Raw genomic sequence first — 19,226 nt, forward strand, 5'->3', positions numbered from 1 at the left:
TAATATTCTGCCTTCCTATTTTTGCCACCAAAGTGGATAACCTCACATTTATTTACATTATACTGTATCTACCATGCATTTGCCCACTCACCTAACCTGTCCAAGTCAACCTGCATCCTCGTCACAGCTCACAATGCCACCCAGCTTAGTGTCATCTGCAAATTTGGAGATATTACATTCAATTCCTTTGTCTAAATCATGAATGTATATTGTAAATAGCTGGGGTCCCAGCACTGAACCTTGTGGTACCCCACTAGTCACTGCCTGCCATTCTGAAAAGGATCCATTTATTCCTACTTTTTGCTTCCTGTCTGTCAACCAGTTCTCTATCCACGTCAATACATTACCCCCAATACCATGTGCTTTAATTTTGCACACTAATCTCTTGTGTGGTACCTTGTCAAAAGCCTTTTGAAAGTCCAAATACACCACATCCACTGGTCTTCCCTTGTCCACTCTACTAGTTACATCCTCAAAATATTCTAGAAGATTTGTTAAGCATGATTTCCCTTTCATAAATCCATGCTGACTTGGACTGGTCCTGTCACTGCTTTACAAATGCGCTGCTATTACATCTTTAATAATTGATTCCAACATTTTTCCCACTACCGATGTCAGGCTAACTGGTCTACAATTCCCCTTTTTCTCTCTCACTCCTTTTTTAAAATGTGGGGTTACATTAGCTACCCTCCAATCCATAGGAACTGATGCAAAGTCTATAGAATGTTGGAAAATGACCACCAATGCATCCACTATTTCTAGGACCACATCCTTAAGTACTCTGGAATGCAGACTATAAGGCCCTGGGGATTTATCAGCCTTTTATCCCATCAATTTCCCTAACACAATTTCATGACTGTGATATCTTCACAGAGCACAGCACACACAGCTTCCTAACATGGCAGGCAGCTCCCTCGGAAGTCTCCGGAAATCCTCCGAGTTTTCTTTATTATTAACCCTGCACTTGCAGTGCACAATACGTCCACATCCACAGTGTGGATCTACAAACATTACAAGCTTGCAGACATTACACTTTCCCCTCCTTAATGAAGAAGTTATTATAAAAAACATCATACATAACTTTCATGTTTATACATAACACAGGATATAAACTTTTTTTCCATATTTACAAATTTAAATTTACCACTTGTTTTCTGTTTCGAAGAGGATACCTTCGCTCTCAAACAGAATCTTCCAAACATGGTGTCGACTTCACACTCATTCGAAGTTCATCCTGAGGAATGTTTTCCTCCACAGAATTTTTTTGATTTTCATTTGAACTCCCTCTAACTTCAGGCTCTTTGTTTTCCTGGTTTACCCTTCAGTCGGCATGCCTTCGCAATATGCCCAATGCCCAGTCTTTTTGCAGAAGAAACACTCTGCCTTCACGTATGGACAACTTTGAGCAATGTGTTGTCCCAGGCAGCTATAGCACGACTTCGACGCTCTGGTAGAATTTCCAGTTTCTGAGACTTTCGGCCATGCCCGTCTTTTACTTTGAACCTGCAGGTGATTTACCTCGGTTGACTGACGACCGTAATCACTATTTAATTCTCGGGAATATTCGTCAGCCATGCCCATTGACCTCGCTGTCTGACAAGCAATCTCAAACGTCAAGTCATCCGTTGTCAATAACTTCCTTCTGATCGCATCATTTTTCACCCCACAAACAAAACGATCCCGTAATGCTCGGTTTTGACAGTTTCCAAAATTACAGTGCATCGATAGCTTTTTTAATGCTATGATGTAATCACTGATACTTACATCAGCCTTTTGATTCTGAATCCCAAAACGATAACTTTCAGCAATTTCTAACGGTTTGGGGTTATAGTGCTGCTCCAGCTTTGTTAAAATCTCTTTAAGCATTGTGTCTTTTGGCTCGTTATGCACAAGCAGATTTACAACAGTGTCATATAATGCCGGACCCGCCTCCGATAAGAAGATCGCTCTCTTACATTCCAACACAGCCCGGTTCTGGACTGCATTATCTGGAACTTCGATTATGTTATTTGCAGTGAAATGCATTTCTAGTCGATTCACATACACTTTAAAATGTTCCCGGTCGTGTCGATATTCACCCAAATGTCCCAATATACCTGCCATTTTAATCTCTAGCTGTTCACACTATGTGCTATATTTTACCTTGGATTTTTGTAGCTTTTTTCAAAGACAGAAACTTCGAAAGTCTCTCTGTCGGCTGGCTGAATCCTTCACCAACAGAATTTCAGCTTTAAATCATCCAAAAAATCCCATCTCAATCGCCAAATGTGATATCTTCACAAAGCACAGCACACATAGCTTCCTAACATGGCAGGCAGCTCTCTCAGAAGTCTCCGGAAATCTGCCTAGTTCTGTTTATTATTAACCCTGCACTTGCAGTATACAATACGTCCACATCCACAATGTGGAGCTAAAAACATTACAAGCTAACAGACATTACACTGACTAATAAGGATTTCCTTCAGTTCCTCTTTCTTGCGAGACCCTCAGTCCCCTAGTATTACCGCAAGGTTACTTGTGTCTTCCTTAGGGAAGACAGAACTAAAGTATTTGTTCAATTGGTCTGCCATTTCTTTGTTCCCCATTATAAATTCACCTGATTCTGACTGTAAGGGACCTACATTTGTCTTCACTAATCTTTTTCTCTTGACATACCTATAGAAGCTTTTGCAGTCAGTTTTTATGATCCCTGCAAACTTACTCTCATACACATACACATATAGACATATGCACACAATGTTGGATTAACTATGATGACATTAATTTATATAACCAAAGTTAAATCTCACATAGAGGCAATGATTATACTTTGCACAACATATGCAAAGTAAATTGCTAAAGGGCTTCTTTTTATGCGACCCAGACCCAAGTGCTGGTCGGGCTTACCTTATTCTGAGTGCCTCCATCTTAGTGACCAAACTAATGGCTCGTTTGTGACTACAGTTAAGAGTTATCTCTTCCTACTGTCATATTTGTAATGTCCTTACTCAATGGCACAAAACCCACACGAGGCACATTCTATGGACAAGATCACTCTATGACCTGAACCTTTATTCACAGGACCAAGAAGTGATGACCCTGCAAGGGACCTCCCTTTATATACCTGGATGACCCGGTAAGAAGTGTCTCCCACAAGTTCACCCCCTGTGGTCAAGGTGTGCATTGCTTAAGTATATACAGCATTGCAGTGGTGTTACATAGGGGTTACATACATGGCATCACCTCCCCCCTGCAAAGTCTTATTGGGATCATAGGTTAAGTCTTTCAGGTGGTCGACGCTCTCTCGTGGAGTGCCGCAGTTGGGGCTCTGGTTATTGAGCCTTGGCGTGAGTGTCTGTCATCTGTGGTGATTCCGGCCTGTCCAGGCTGACCGCCGGGACTGTGCATGCTGCTGAATGTTCTTGTTGCTCGTTCACTGGTGGTGGTGTGAGCACCATCTCATGATCTTCCTCGGGTTCCTCAGTGTCTATGCTGAACCTTTTTTTTACTTGGTCCAGATGCTGACGGCAGATCTGCCCATTGTTAAGTTTAACCATGATGACCCTATTCCCCTCTTTGTCTATTACAGTACCCTCAAGCCATTTGGGCCCCACGACGTGATTAAGGACAAATACGGGGTCATTTATTTCTATACATCTCCCCCTTGAGTTTCGGTTATGGTACTCGTTTTGGGACTGGCGCTTGCCCTCAACTATGATCTTGTTGAATGGCGGAGCAGGCTCGAGGGGCTAGATGGCCTGCTCCTGCACCTATTTTCTATGTTTCTATGTCGGTCAGGACTGGGTGAATGAGGGACAACCGAGTTTTGAGTGTTCGTTTCATAAGTAGCTCAGTGGGCGGGACCCCCATGAGCGAGTGCGGTCGGGACCTATAGGCCAGCAGGAGGCGCGATAGGTGGCATTGAAGGGAGGGTCCTTGAATCCTGAGCATGCCTTGTTTAATGATTTGGACCGCACGTTCCGCCTGGCCATTGGAGGCCGGCTTGAACGGTGCTGTCCTGACATGGTTGATGTCATAGCCTGACGTGAACTCCCAGAATTCGTAGCTCGTGAAACATGGGCCATTATCGCTAACAAGGATGTCCGGCAAGCCGTGGATTGCAAAGACCACACGTAGACTTTCCACAGTGGTGGATGAAGTGCACAAATTCAAAATGATGCACTCGATCCATTTCGAGTACGCATCTACCACAATGAGTAACATTTTTCCCATGAACGGGCCCGCGTAGTCTACATGAATACATGACCATGGCCTGGTGAGCTAGGGCCACGGGCTGAGTGGGGCCTCCCTGGGGGCATTACCCAGCTGGGCACACGTCGTGCACCTGCGAATACAGTGTTCCAGGTCTGAATCAATTCCCGGCCACCAAACATGTGACCGGGCAATGGCCTTCATCAGAACGATGCCTGGGTGCTCACTGTGGAGTTCCCTGATGAATGCCTCCCTGCTCATCTGGGGCATGACTACCCAGCTGCCCCATAGTAGGCAGTCAGCTTGGATGGAGAGCTCATCCATCCGCCTGTGAAACGGTCTGACCTCCTCAGGTCATGCTCTATGTGCGGGCGTCCAATCCACAGTCAGGACACATTTCTTAATCAGAGATAGGAGGGGATCTCTGTTTGTCCAGATTTTGATCTGGCGGGCTGTGATGGGGGAGCCTGCGCTGTCAAAGGCATCAATGGCCATGACCATCTCAGGGCTTTGTTCCGCTGCCCCCTCGGTGGTGGCCAGTGGAAGCCTGCTGAGTGCGTCAGCGCAATTTTTGGTGCCAGGCCAGTGCCGGATGGAGTAGTCATAAGCAGCCAGCGTTAGAGCCCATCGCTGTATGCAGGCTGACGCGTTGGCATTGACAGCCTTGCTGTTTGACAACAGGGAGTTAATGGCTTGTGGTCCGTCTCTAATTTGAACCTCCTGCCAAAAAGGTACTGATGCATTTTTTTTACACCATAGACACACGCGAGTGCCTCCTTCTCAACCATCCCATATCCCCGTTCTGCTTGAGAGAGCGACCTGGAAGCATAAACCCCAGGTTGTAGTTGGCCCTCAGCATTACTCTGCTGCAACATGCACCCGACCCCATAGGACGATGCATCACATGTCAGAACCAATTTCTTACAGGGGTCGTACAGGATCAATAATTTATTTGAACAAAGTAGGTTCCGCGCCCGATTGAAAGCACATTCTTGACAGTCCCCACAAAACCAATCACAACCCTTACGCAGGAGCACGTGAAGCGGCTCCAACAACGTGCTTAAGTTCAGCAGAAAGTTCACGAAATAGTTCAGGAGTCCCAGAAATTAACGCAACTCCGATGTATTGTCGGGCCTGGGCGCTCGTCGAAACGCCTCTGTTTTGGATTCGGTGGGCCGAATATCATCTGCAGCAACCCTCCTGCCCAGGAACTCAACCTCAGGAGCCAAAAACACACATTTAGACTTCTTGAGTTGCAGGTCTACCCGGTCCAGTCGGCGTAGCACCTCCTCCAGGTTGTGGAGATGTTCCTAGGTGTCACGATCTGTGATGAGGATATCGTCCTGAAATACGATTGTGCCAGGAATGGATTTAAGCAGGCTTTCCATGTTTCTTTGAAAAATTGCGACCGCTGATCGAATACTAAACGGGCACCTGTTGTAAACAAACAATCCCTTGTGCATAGTGATGGTGGTCAGTAGCTTAGATTCGTCGGTCAGTTCTTGGGTCATGTAGGCTGAAGTGAGATCCAACTTGGTAAACAGCTTGCCGCCTGCCAGCGTGGCGAAAAGATCCTCCACTCTTGGGAGTGGGTATTGGTCTTGTAGGGACACCCGATTGATAGTGGCCTTGCAGTCGCCACAGATCCTGACAGAACCATCCGCTTTTAGGACAGGAACGATGGGGCTCGCCCAGTCGCTGAATTCAACGGGCGAGATGATGCCCTCACTCAGCAAACGGTCCAATTTGCTCTCAATTTTCTCCCGCATCACATATGGCACCGCTCTGGCTTTGTGGTGCATTGGTCTGGCGTCCGGGGTGATGTGTATCACTACTTTGGTACCTTTGAATGTCCCGACGCCAGGTTGGAATAGTGACTCAAATTGTTGTAGGACTTGTAAGCACGAGCTTCGCTCCGCAGATGACATTGCGTGCACATCCCCCCATTTCCAGTTCATCTCAGCTAACCAACTCCTTCCCAACAGTGCGGGACCATTGCCCGGGACAATCCAGAGCAGCAGCCGGTTCACTGATCCATTGTGTGTGACCGCCAACATTACACTGCCTAGTACTGGAATGATTTATTTGGTATACGTCCGTAGTTGTGTCTCAATGCACTCAAGTTTGGGTCTACTGGCTTTGTGTGGCCATAGCTTTTCGAATTGTTGAATGCTCATGAGTGACTGGCTGTCCCCGTGTCCAGCTCCATACGTACAGGGATGCCGTTTAATAAAACCTTCATCATCATTGGTGGCGTTTTGGTATATGAGCTGTGAATGTTTGCCACGTGAACCCGCTTAATTTCAGCATCCATTGGTTTGCCCCAAGAGTCATCCTGCATCACAGACCCCTCTTCTGGTCCATCCGCCTCATAAATTAGCCTGGTTACAGGCTTCCTGCACATTCGAGCTAAATGGCCACTGACGTTGCAATTTCTGCAGACAAATTGGTGAAACCTGCAAGTCCTGGCAGAGTGTTTGCCCCCACACCTCCAGCATGAGCTGAGATTCCCATTGTTGTGAACAAAGGAGCTATGACCCAGCATTCCTCGCTGATTGTCCCTTTGACTGCCCTTGAATACCCTGTTAGTGGGTGTCAATGGCCCCATCCCGGACCGCATTGTCCACTGTGATAGCGTCAATGTCCGTTCAGCCTGCCATTGTCTCTGTTGAAAACCTGCTCTAGGGTCTATTGCTGCCTGGGGTGTGTCGAACTGCCCTTGCCTGCCTGCGGGGCTCTGAGTCGGATTTATGATATAGACTCCCTGATCCCCCACCGCGTTGAAGGCAGAATTGCGCGTGTATATTATTTTGATTTCCTTTCTCCCCCGCCATGAAAGTCTGAGCCATCAACGTCGCCACTTCCAAAGTCAAGTCCTTGGTCTCAATTAACTTTCGGAGAATCCCCACATGACCGATGCCCTCAATAAAGAAATCCCTTAACATCTCCCCCCTGCAGGTATCTGTGAACTTACAGAGGCTGGCCAAGCGCCAGAGGTCCGCAACGAAGTCCGGTATGCTCTGTCCTTCACGATGTCGGTGTGTATAGAATCTGTGTCGGGCCATGTGTATGCTGCTCGCCAGTTTGAGGTGCTCACCGATTAGTTTGTTGAGCTCTTCAAAGGTTTATTCCGCCGGCTTTTCGGGTGCTAGTAGATCCTTCATGAGCGCGTAAGTCTTCGGTCTGCAGCTGGTCAGCAGATGTGCCCTTCGCTTGTCGGTCGCTGCATCTCCCAGCCATTCTTTCGTGACAAAGCTCTGCTGGAGCCTCTCAACGAAATCGTCCCAGTCCTCACCAACACAGTACCGTTCCTCTGTGCTACCGGTGGCTATTCTCGTGGGTCTCGTTGATTCCCGTTTCTTGTCGCCAATGTAATGTCCTTACTCAATGGCACAAAACCCACATGAGGCACATTCTATGGACAAGGTCATTCTATGACCTGAACCTTTATTCACAGTACCAAGAAGTGATGACCCCCCGTGGGACCTTCCTTTATATACCTGGATGACCCGGTAAGGAGTGTCTCCCACAAGTTCACCCCTGTGGTCAAGGTGTGCATTGCTTAAGTATATACAGTATTGCAGTGGTGTTACATAGAGGTTAGATACATGACAATATTTATGTGTTAAATTACCATGACTGCAACCAAATAGTCTAATCTTGCTTGATCAGTGGTCCCTCGGCTAAAGACTGCTTATTTGTTTTACAGAACTCTCAATTAATCAGCCTTCCTGCCCACCGCAGTTGTCAGGGGTGTTGTGGCTTTGCATTATCTCGTTTAGATTTTATGCCTTTGGTTTTGCAAGGCTCTTATCATTTGCTTTCCTAAGCACTTTTTGTAAGGCTTAGCTCAACTTACAGTTTCCTAATTTTATATTTACAGCAGACATCTTATAAAACCAACTAGTTTAACAGCAATGTTTTGCTATGAATTCCTAAGCAAAGAACCCATGAAGCAAATACATTACAACATCCTTCTATTCCTTTCTGCTTTATGTGCTTATCTAGCTTCCCTTTAACTAACCATCAGTGACTCTCTGACTGCCACAGATGGACAAGGGTTGGGGACATTATTCATTAGAGTTATCAAATCACATCCATTTGGAGTGAGATACACACAGTTCGGTTTAAAAAAGTGAACTGTAAAAAAATAAACTTCTGTAGCCATGTTATTGCACGAACCCTTAACGTGTTCTTATCCGGTCCCTTTTAACATAGGGATTAACCCAGATGACAGGTTCAGGCAAACATTAACCTAATGGTGGATTGTGCTGTGACAATGTGAAAGAAAAGTGAAAAACTTAATCAGACACATGTAGTATCACTTTGCTCCAGTGACCATGACCACTGCATAAGAGACTGTGAATGTAGCAAAGTATTATTGATGTCTAGCCCTCATCACAATTGCTATGCTTGAGGATATTCTATGCACATGTTCTCAACATGCTCAATTGGAAAATAAACCAGTATTTAATTATATGCAAATAACCTCATGTTAACGCTATGTATAGAATTAAATATGGAAAGACTAATTCTCAGCAAGTAGGCATTTAATCCTTGTACCTATACTCTGAAAATCCATTTTCTAGCCATTTATAAGATCTATAGATGAATATGATGACACATTAATCGGTTGATTACCTCATTAATATGCATTGATTGGGTCTACATTTTAATATGAATTAGAGACCATTGTACTTCTTATTTTCACATTTTAATTCAGTCCAGTAATGAACAGATAAAATACCGTGATAATTATACAGATTATTTACATATTTTAGCTTTTTAAAACGTCAACTTAGAAACTGAGGGTGGTGAAGTCAGACATAACACTGGCCGCAACTTTAAAGGAAGAGCAGTGAAAAACCCATATTTGCAAGTAATTTGCATGTACGCATGCGCGTCGTGGCGAAGGAGCGATGAGAGAATGTAGAGGGATGTGATCGGGGTCCAGGAGAGGCGTGAGTTCGGGGCCAGAAGAGGCGAGGGCCCAGGGGCAGCATGGGCCTGCCCACACTGCGATATGTGTGCGCACTAGGTCCGTGCAGCAGAGCGGGTCTCCAGTCGTCTTGGGCAATCCTTGCCACTGGACCAAGACCTAGCTCTGTCAAGCCCGTGTGGTGGCTGGTGTGCAACGGTCACCCTACGTTAAAAAAATGCACGCACCGGCATCTTCCACCCTTCAACATATAGTTTGGGATCCGGAATATTAGGTTCTTCATTGAAACAGCTGTGAATTCATCCCTTTTTGGCGTGGAATCAAGTCATCCTCATTTTGAGGCACTGCCTATGATGATGATGAACTAAGTTATGGCGGCAAAAAGTCCAAGGAGAGTCTGGGCCAGTGGCCTAGAAATTCAATGGTGCTGCGCCCGTTTTACAGGTGTAAAATGGACCCCTAAACGTTAATATGGCAGGCAGCCTGTGTGCGCTTGTGCCACACTGGAAGTGCATCATATTGCATCAGGCTGCTCAGTAGGTGTCCAGGGCGAATGTCAGAGGTATTAAAAATGCTCATATTATTTTAATAAGGTTCCTACGATTGTTTTAGGACCCTTATTGTGAAATTAGCATGCCCCACTCAGTGCTTGATGCATCACGTGGTGAACCCGACCAGCTAAACATGGCGCTAACAGACAGCAAGAACCCTGCAGGAGCGCTCCTGAAAGGCTCATCCACTACACACAGGTTAGTTGTGTTCGGTTTGTGATATCTTTATAGGGACCACTAACAGCACACACTACATACGATGGCTCCTTAACAGAAACTGTCATCATGTGAATTTATTATTAATGTATCAGTAGTTGCATTACATCAGTAGTCTATTAGTTGGAGATCTATAACACTTCTCCCTCCTTATTGAAGAAGTAATCATAGCAAAATAATAATGATACATAACTTGCATGGTATGCACAATAAAATATATGAACTTATTTTCCATATTTAAACATCAAACTTAACCACTGGTTTTCTGTTTCAACGAACAGAACTTTCCAAACTTGTTGCAGAACTTAGACTCATTCTACGCTGATCCTGAGGAAAGTTTCTCTCCAAGGACAACCCTTGATCTACATTTGGACTCTCTACAACTTCAGAATGTTTGTCTGCCTGACTGGGAGTCAGACTTAAATTCTGATTTTCTCTTGGACTTGTTTAACAGAAGAACATAAGAAATAGGAGCAGAGTAGGTCTAAAAAAATATGAGAGGCTCGGGAGAAATGGGTTCAGGGTTTTCTTGCTGTAACTTAGTTGCCCACCAGGCAAAGGAATGAATGCATTGCCCACCAATGCTGTGTCTTATGACCGTTAACCACGTGACCAATGAATTTCGCCTTGCCTTCCTCCGTTCAGTACATCCAAAGCCAGGCCTCTCGAGCCTGCTCCGCCATTTAATACGATCATGGCTGATCTGATCATGGACTCAGATCCACTTCCCCACCTGCTCCCCATAACCCTTGTCCCCTTAAAGTCTAAGAAACTGTCTATCTCTGTCTTAAATTTATTCAATGTCCCAGCTTCCACAGCTCTCTGAGGCAGCAAATTCCACAGATTTACAGCCCTCTGAGAGAAGAAATTTCTCTTCATCTCAGCTTTAAATGGATAGCCCCTTATTCTAAGATGATGCTCCCTAGTTCTAGTCTCCCCCATCAGTGGAAACATCCTCTCTGCATCCATCTTGTCATAATCTTATATGTTTCGAGTACATCTGATACTCTACTTGCAACAAGACTATCTGACTCATCAGAAATAATTGAATCATTCCAACTTTCAACTCCTTCCACATCTGTACCTAAAATATGATCAGTGTGAACAAACCTAACCTTTCCATGATTAAACATCTTGAACAAATATGTGCGAGGGCCGCATATCTTCACTATTCTTTCTGGTAATCACTTTAACCATTTATGCTGATGCTTCTTCACTCTAACCTTCTGATTCAATTTCACACTTCTCTCTTTGATTCTACCTCTATCATGGCTCTCTGTCTTAATATTTTCTCTTCTACTAACTGTGCCAAATTTGACTTTAACTATGAGAACCTGGCTTATGGCTGTCATTGAGAAACATAAGAACATAAGAAGTAGGAGCAGGAGTAGGCCATATGGCCCCTCGAGCCTGCTCCGCCATTCAATAAGATCATGGCTGATCTGATCATGGACTCAGCTCCACTTCCCTGCTCCCTCCCCATAACCCTTATCCCCTTATCGTTTAAGAAACTCTTTATTTCTGTCTTAAATTTATTAAATGTCCTACCAGTAGTCGTATGAGGAGCATTACAATAAGTAATCCGAAAATTTGTTAGTTTGTGGTCCAATGACAACTGCCGTTTCCTTGGATTTGGATCCAACATTTGATTGATGAGGGCACGTTTTACAATTTGTACAGTGTGCTCTGATACAACATTTGAAGTAGGATGGTATGGTGGAACTTTGGTATGTTTCACACCATTTTTACTCATGAACTGTGCAAAGTCTTCTGAAAAAAATTACAGCGCACTATAGAAACATAGAAACATAGAAAATAGGTGCAGGAGTAGGCCATTCAGCTCTTCGAGCCTGCACCGCCATTCAATGAGTTCATGGTTGAACATGCAACTTCAGTACCCCATTCCTGCTTTCTCGCCATACCCCTTGATTCCCCTTGTAGTAAGAATTACATCTAACTCCTTTTTGAATATTTTTAGTGAATTGGTCTCAACAACTTTCTGTGGTAGAGAATTCCACAGGTTCACCACTCTCTGGGTGAAGAAGTTTCTCCTCATCTCGGTCCGAAATGGCTTACCCCTTATCCTTAGACTGTGATCCCTGGTTCTGGACTTCCCCAACATTGGGAACATTCTTGCTGCATCTAACCTGTCAAAACCCATCAGAATTTTAAACATTTCTATGAGATCCCCTTTCATTCTTCTGAACTCCAGTGAATACAAGCCCAGTTGATCCAGTCTTTCTTGATATGTCAGTTCCGCCACCCCGGGAATCAGTCTGGTGAACCTTTGTTGCGCTCCCTCAATAGCAAGAATGTCCTTCCTCAAGTTAGGAGACCAAAAGTGTACACAATACTCCAGGTGTGGCCTCACCAAGGCCCTGTACAACTGTAGTAACACCTCCCTGTCCCTGTACTCAAATCCCCTCGCTATGAAGGCCAACATGCCATTTGCTTTCTTAACCGCCTGCTGTACCTGCATGCCAACCTTCAATGACTGATGTACTATGACACCCAGGTCTCATTGCACCTCCCCTTTTCCTAATCTGTCACCATTCAGATAATAGTCCGTCTCTCTGTTTTTACCACCAAAGTGGATAACCTCACATTTATCCACATTATACTTCATCTGCCATGCATCAGACACAATTTCTTCTGACAGACCTTATGAAGAAAATGATCTTCACAAATTGTCTAGTGTTTTACTTGATGTTATTTTCCGCATCAGAAATACCTCTACCCACTTAGAATGGCTATCAATCACAATGTACAATTGCTGTCCTTCTAGCTCAGCAAAATATACATGTAGCCTTTGCCACACCCTGGGAGGCCATTTCCATAGTTGTAATGGTACTGATGGTGGTTGCTTGCTTACCGATTGACATGTCGTACACTGACTCACGATGTACTCTATATCTTTATCTAAACCTGGCCACCATAAATAACTTTGTGCAAAACTCTTGGTCAAGCACATTCCCAGGTGCTGGTCATGAAGATCTCCTAATAATTTGGATGTGAACTTATTTGGGATAATTCCTCTCGCACCCCACATGATACAATCTTTATCCATTGATAATTCATTCCTACGAATGAAGTATGGATGAATATCTTCCACTGATACCTGGTTTGGCTAGCCATTTGCTATGTAATCATATACCTTTAACATAACTGGGTCACGTTTGGTTGCTCTATCAATGTCTTCAGCTGTGACTGACAGCTCATTAATGTATGAAAAATAGAACACTTCTTCCCTATCGGGTGTATCTTGTGATGGGAATGGCAATCTAGACATTGCATCAGCATTATTGTGATCAGCTGATCATCTGTACTCAATATCTGCTGGCAAAATCAAAGCCCATCTCTGCATTCGGGCTGCAGCTAAGATTAGAACTGGGGACTTTGGATGGAGGATTACTGTCAGGGGTTTATGGTCTGTAATGATGGTAAACTTATGTCCATACAAGTATTTGTGGAACTTCTTGACCCCAAAAATTAATGCCAAAGCTTCCCTTTTGATTTGCGCATAATTCCACTCACTGGTACTGAGAGTGCGTGAAGCAATAGCAATTGGTCTCTCCTCCCCACTATCTAGTACATGAAAGGTCACTGCCCCTACTCCATATGGAGAGGCACCACATGCTAGCTTGATCTGCTCAGATACATCATACTGAACTATGATAATCTCTACCAAGTGGCTTTTACACTCCTTGAATGCTGTATCACATTCTTCTGACCACTTCCAATGGACTTGTTTGTTTCAACAGGTCATTCAGTGGATGTAACAATTTAACTAAATTTGGTAGGAACTTCCCATAATAGTTCAAAAGACCCAAACATGATCGAAGTTCAGTGACATTCTTGAGTGGGTGCATTTCTGATGGCATCCAGCTTTCCCTTGGTTGGATTTAAGCCACCTTTCTCTACTCTGTACCCTAAGTATTCCACTGGGTTTTGAAATAATTCACACTTGTGAGCAGTCACTCATACTCTGTGTTTCTCTAGCCGTTTGAGCACTTCATTCAACATTATGGATTTTCCTGTTTGGTGCTGAAACGAGTATGTCATCCAAGTAACATACTACCCCTTCAATGCCTTGCAGAAATTGGTTCATCACCCCTTGCAATATTATGGCAGGGGTGGAAGACACTCCAAATGGTAGCCTATTAAATTGATATCGGCCTAGATGAGTATTTATAGCCAAGCATGACTATGGCAAGGTTGGCCATATCCATCGAGATGGATGTTTGATAAGCTAAATAAAAAGTTAAGTTGGGGATTGTCAACAACTACCTCTGCGTTGTACATTTTTCAATGCACAAACAAAGTAGTCACGCAATGCTCGGTTCTGAAAGTTTCCGAAATGACAGTGAATGGAAGCTTTTTAAAAGCTACAATGTACTCACTGATACCCTCATCATTTAATTGATTTTGTGTTCCAAAATGATAACATTCACAATTTCTGGGGGCTCAGGACTGTAGTACTGCTAGAATCTCCATAAGTGGTGTGTCCTTTGGCTTGACAGGAACAATAAAATATTTCAGGGTTTCATACACCTCGGGGTCTGCTTCAGTCAAGAAAATAGCCGGTTTCCTTTCTAAACCTACCCGGTTACCGTTTTCATCATCGGGGACTTTGATGATACTATTCGCGGTAGTTAAGTCTCTCGATTGCGATGGAACTTATCCAAGCGCCCTATTATTCCCATAAGTGCAGCCATCTGGTCTCTCCCAATGTCGGCAGTTCAGCCAAGTTGAAATTTACCTCAGATTTTTAGCTGTTCTGCGAAAGAAAGGCCTCTCAAAGTCTCTCTGTCGGTTGTCAGGATTATCCACCAACAAAAAATGAGCTAGGGAAACCAAATATCGCAGCCTCATTGCCATCTGTGACATCTTTATAGAGACTACTATCAGCACACACTATACACGATGGCTCCTTAACAGAAACTGTCATCATGTGACTTTGCCACATGATCCTTTATTATTATATCAGTAGTGGCATTACATAAGTAGTTCACTAGGTGGAGCTCCATAACAGGCTTGCCCTATTTTTGGCTGCTGGCTAATCTCTGAGCTTTTATTTTGGACTATTTCCTGTGATCGACGATTCTGAGAGAATTCTAGACTCATTTTCAGTCTTGTTCAGTCAAGTTGTCAACTCAAAAATGCCCATAATTTGGTAATAGTTGACAAACTCATTTGTAGCATATAGTGCTTTGTGGGATGTAAGAGTAATGTATCTCTTCTTGCTTGAGGGTTTGTGATGATACGCATTATTACAGTGAGTAAAGCACCCATGATGCAGGGTGTAGACACATTGGCTGGAGGTTGGAACCATGTCCCTCCAGTGTGCTGGGGGTCGGAGCCATGTCCCTCCAGTGTGCTGGGGGTCGGAGCCATGACCCTCCAGTGTGCTATGGGTCGGAACCATGTTCCTCCAGTGTGCTGGAGGTTGGAACCATGTTCCTCCAGTGTGCTGGGGATCGGAGACATGTATCTCCAGCATGATGTGTTCTGCTATCACCGGTGACAGTCCTCAATTACACGGCGAGTTCAGTATAACAAAGACCCTGCTTTGCTGCACCCTCAAAGTCGGTGTGTGAATTTGCCCAAGACTCCAGATGAAAGTTTATTATGGCATAAAGGATAGAAATAATAATACAAATGCTCATTTACAAAAAGGTGAATTTACTAATAATATTTCGCAAGCAGTTCTACAAAAGAATGTCAATTTAATTAAAGATATAATTATTCACAGCAGGCAATTATCTGCAATCAGCAATATTCATATATACTAATTATTATAGAATCATAGGGCCCAAGTTTCCACAGGATAAAAAACGGGTGCCCCTCCGAGCTGGGTGCCCGTTTTTCGTGCCTAAAACAGTGCCTAAAAAAAAACTCGCAATTCTGGAGTGTTCTGCAGCTCCTTGTCTGCCTGGCGCGGCGCCCAGGGGGGCAGAGCCTACACTCGCGCCGATTTTGTAAGTGGGAGGGGGCGGGTACTATTTAAATTCATTTTTTTTCCTGCCGGCAACGCTGCGCGTGCGCGTTGGAGCGTTCGCGCATGCTCAGTGTGAAAAAAACATTGGCACTCGGCCATTTTTGTAGTTCTTTGTAGCTGTTTAATTTTTGAATTTTTTTTAAATAAAAGCACATTAGCACTTGCAGCCTTCTCACTGTCTCCTTCCCCCCTCCCCCACGGGAACGAAGGGGCTGTTCCCTTCTCCCCCCCCCCCCCGCGGGAACAAACGGCTGCAGCATTCTCTGTGCCTGAAGCACTTTCACACAGGTAGGAAGATGGTTTATTTAATCTTTTCTTTGCTTATAAATGTTTATTCAGGTTGGATTTATTTGTATAATATTTGTAGAAGTATAAATAAGGATTTATTGTAGAATTTAATGCATTCCCCCCCCCTCCCCCCACCTCGTTCTGGACGCGTGATTTGTAACCTGCGCCTGATTTTTTAATGTGTAGAACGGGTTTTTTCAGTTCTACAAAAATCTTCACTTGCTCCATTCTACTTTAGTTTGGAGTACGTTTTCACTGTGGAAACTTTCAAATCAGGCGTCAGTGGCCGGACACGCCCCCTTTTGAAGAAAAAATTCTGTTCCAAAGTAGAACTGTTCTACCTGACTAGAACTGCAGAAAAAAAAATGTGGAGAATTGCGATTTCTAAGATAGTCCGTTCTCCACCAGTTGCTCCTAAAAATCAGGCGCAAATCATGTGGAAACTTGGGCCCATAGTATGGTTACAACCCGGAAGAAGGTCATTCAACGCGTCGAGCCCGCGCCGGCTCTCTGCAAGAGCACTTTACTGAGTCCCATTCTCCTGCACTCTCCACGTAGCTCTGCAATTTATTTTTCCTTCTGGTACTTTTTCAATTTCCTTTTGAAAGCCACGACTGAGTCTGCCTCCACCACCATTTCAGGCAGTGCTTTCCAGAGTGCACGCACTGCATAAAAACATTTTCCCTCATGTCGCCTTTGGTTCTTTTGCCAATCACCTTAAATCTGTGTCCTCTGGTTCTCGACCCTTCTCCCAATGGGAACAGTTTCTCTCTATCTACTCTGTCCAGACCCCTCGTGATTTTGAACACCTCTATCAATTCTGCTCTCACTCTTTTCTGCTCGGAGGAGAACAACCCCAGCTTCTCCAGTCTATGCATGTAACTGAAGTCCCTCATCCCTGGAATCATTCTTGCAAATCTTTTCTGCGCCCTCTCTAAGGCCTTCACATCCTTCCTAAAGTGCGATGCCCAGAATCAATACTCCAGTTGAGGCCGAACCAGTGTTTATTACAGGTTCATCATAACTTCCTTGTTTTAGTACTCTATACCTCTATTCATGAAGCCCAGGATCCCTTAAGCCTTTTTAACTGCTTCAGCAATTTGTGCACATATACACCTCGGTCTCCTCTGTTCATGCACCCCCGGTAAATACATGAATTAATAATGCAGCTTTTACTAATTATCAATAAATTTTTTTAACATATTAATTAATAACATCTAATGCCATCATGAGAGGGCAGGACAGCTCCAACTACACTGATAGCTAGTGTAATTATATTTAAATCAGCAAAGTAACTAATTATTCAAAGAATGTAACCCCAACAACAGGCTAATGTTACTCTTTCTAGCCCCTGTTTTTCTTGCACTAATTAAACTCGGTTGCTGATACCAAATGAGGAATCTCATCTAAAATTAGCTCTTCTTGTGCTGTGAGTGGCTACTGGGGTGAGATTCAGGAGACAATTAGCCATAACTAAACATTGTACCTGACTGATGCTCAGAGCTGCAACAAGAATCCATCTTAACATTTCCCTGACACAATACTCAGTGGCTTAGTTGTCAGAAGGTTGTGGGTTCAAGTCCCACTCTAGAGACTTGAGCACAAAAATCTAGGCTGACACTCCAGTGCAGTGCTGAGGGAGCGTTGCACTGTCGGAGGTGCCGTCCTTCAAATGAGACGTTAAACCAAAGCCCCGTCTGCTCTCTCAGGTGGACGTAAAAGATCCCATGTCACTATTTTGAAGAGGAGCAAGAGAGTTATCCCCAATGTCCTGGCCAATAGTTATCCCTCAATCAACATAAAAAAACAGATTATCTGGTCATTGCCACATTGCTGTTTGTGGGAGCTTGCTGTGCGCAAATTGGCTGCCACGTTTCCTACATTACAACAGTGACTACATTTCAGAAAAGTATTTACTTGGCTGTAAAGTGCGTTGGACATCTGTTGGTAATGAAAGGCGCTATAGAAATGCAACTCTTCCTTTTAGTTTGTTTTTCATACAATTCCACTGTGTGATAGGGTCTGTTTCCCAAACAGGAAGGGAAACGGCTACAGCGGTGAAACTCATGGCTGTCACCAACCGTTCCGCTACCTTCCAACGGTCTTTCTCTCAGTGATCATTCGTTTATTTACTTAGCTTCTTCTCTTACCCAAATAAAAATAAAAAGGATTTTTAAAAACGCTACACGTGAGTTCCAGGTAGGGGCCATTGGCGAACTAATGGATGTTTCTTCATATGATGGAGGTATAACGAATGAGAGGCCTGTGGAGCAGGACACGTGTCTGATGATTGCTTCTTGGCTTGGACCTGAGACGAGGGAGGAAATATTAAGGCTCCTTGGGCGAGAAAATGCGTGGCGCCCTGTCTGGGGCGATAACTTTTGTGGCAGCGTGGAAGTATCGCCGAGGGGCTACACAATTGATTCCGATGGGAACTTCCACTTTAGCACTCCAAGAGGGAAGTGGAGTGCTAAATAAGAACATAAGAACATAAGAATTAGGAAGAGGAGTAGGCCATCTAGCCCCTCGAGCCTGCTCCGCCATTCAACAAGATCATGGCTGATCTGGCCGTGGACTCAGCTCCACTTACCCGCCCGCTCCCTGTAACCCTTAATTCCCTTATTGGTTAAAAATCTATCTATCTGTGATTTGAATACATTCAATGAGCTAGCCTCAACTGCTTCCTTGGGCAGAGAATTCCACAGATTCACAACTCTCTGGGAGAAGAAATTCCTTCTCAACTCGGTTTTAAATTGGCTCCCCCGTATTTTGAGGCTGTGCCCCCTAGTTCTAGTCTCCCCGACCAGTGGAAACAACCTCTCTGCCTCTACCTTGTCTATCCCTTTCATTATTTTAAATGTTTCTATAAGATCACCCCTCATCCTTCTGAACTCCAACGAGTAAAGACCCAGTCTGCTCAATCTATCATCATAAGGTAACCCTCTCATCTCCGGAATCAGCCTAGTGAATCGTCTCTGTACCCTCTCCAAATCAAGCGCTATCACTTCCCTTAGAGCGCTAAAGGAAGCGAGAGGGGCTGTAG

Source organism: Pristiophorus japonicus, chromosome 5, assembly GCF_044704955.1.
Source record: "Pristiophorus japonicus isolate sPriJap1 chromosome 5, sPriJap1.hap1, whole genome shotgun sequence".
Classification (NCBI taxonomy): Eukaryota; Metazoa; Chordata; class Chondrichthyes; family Pristiophoridae; genus Pristiophorus; species Pristiophorus japonicus.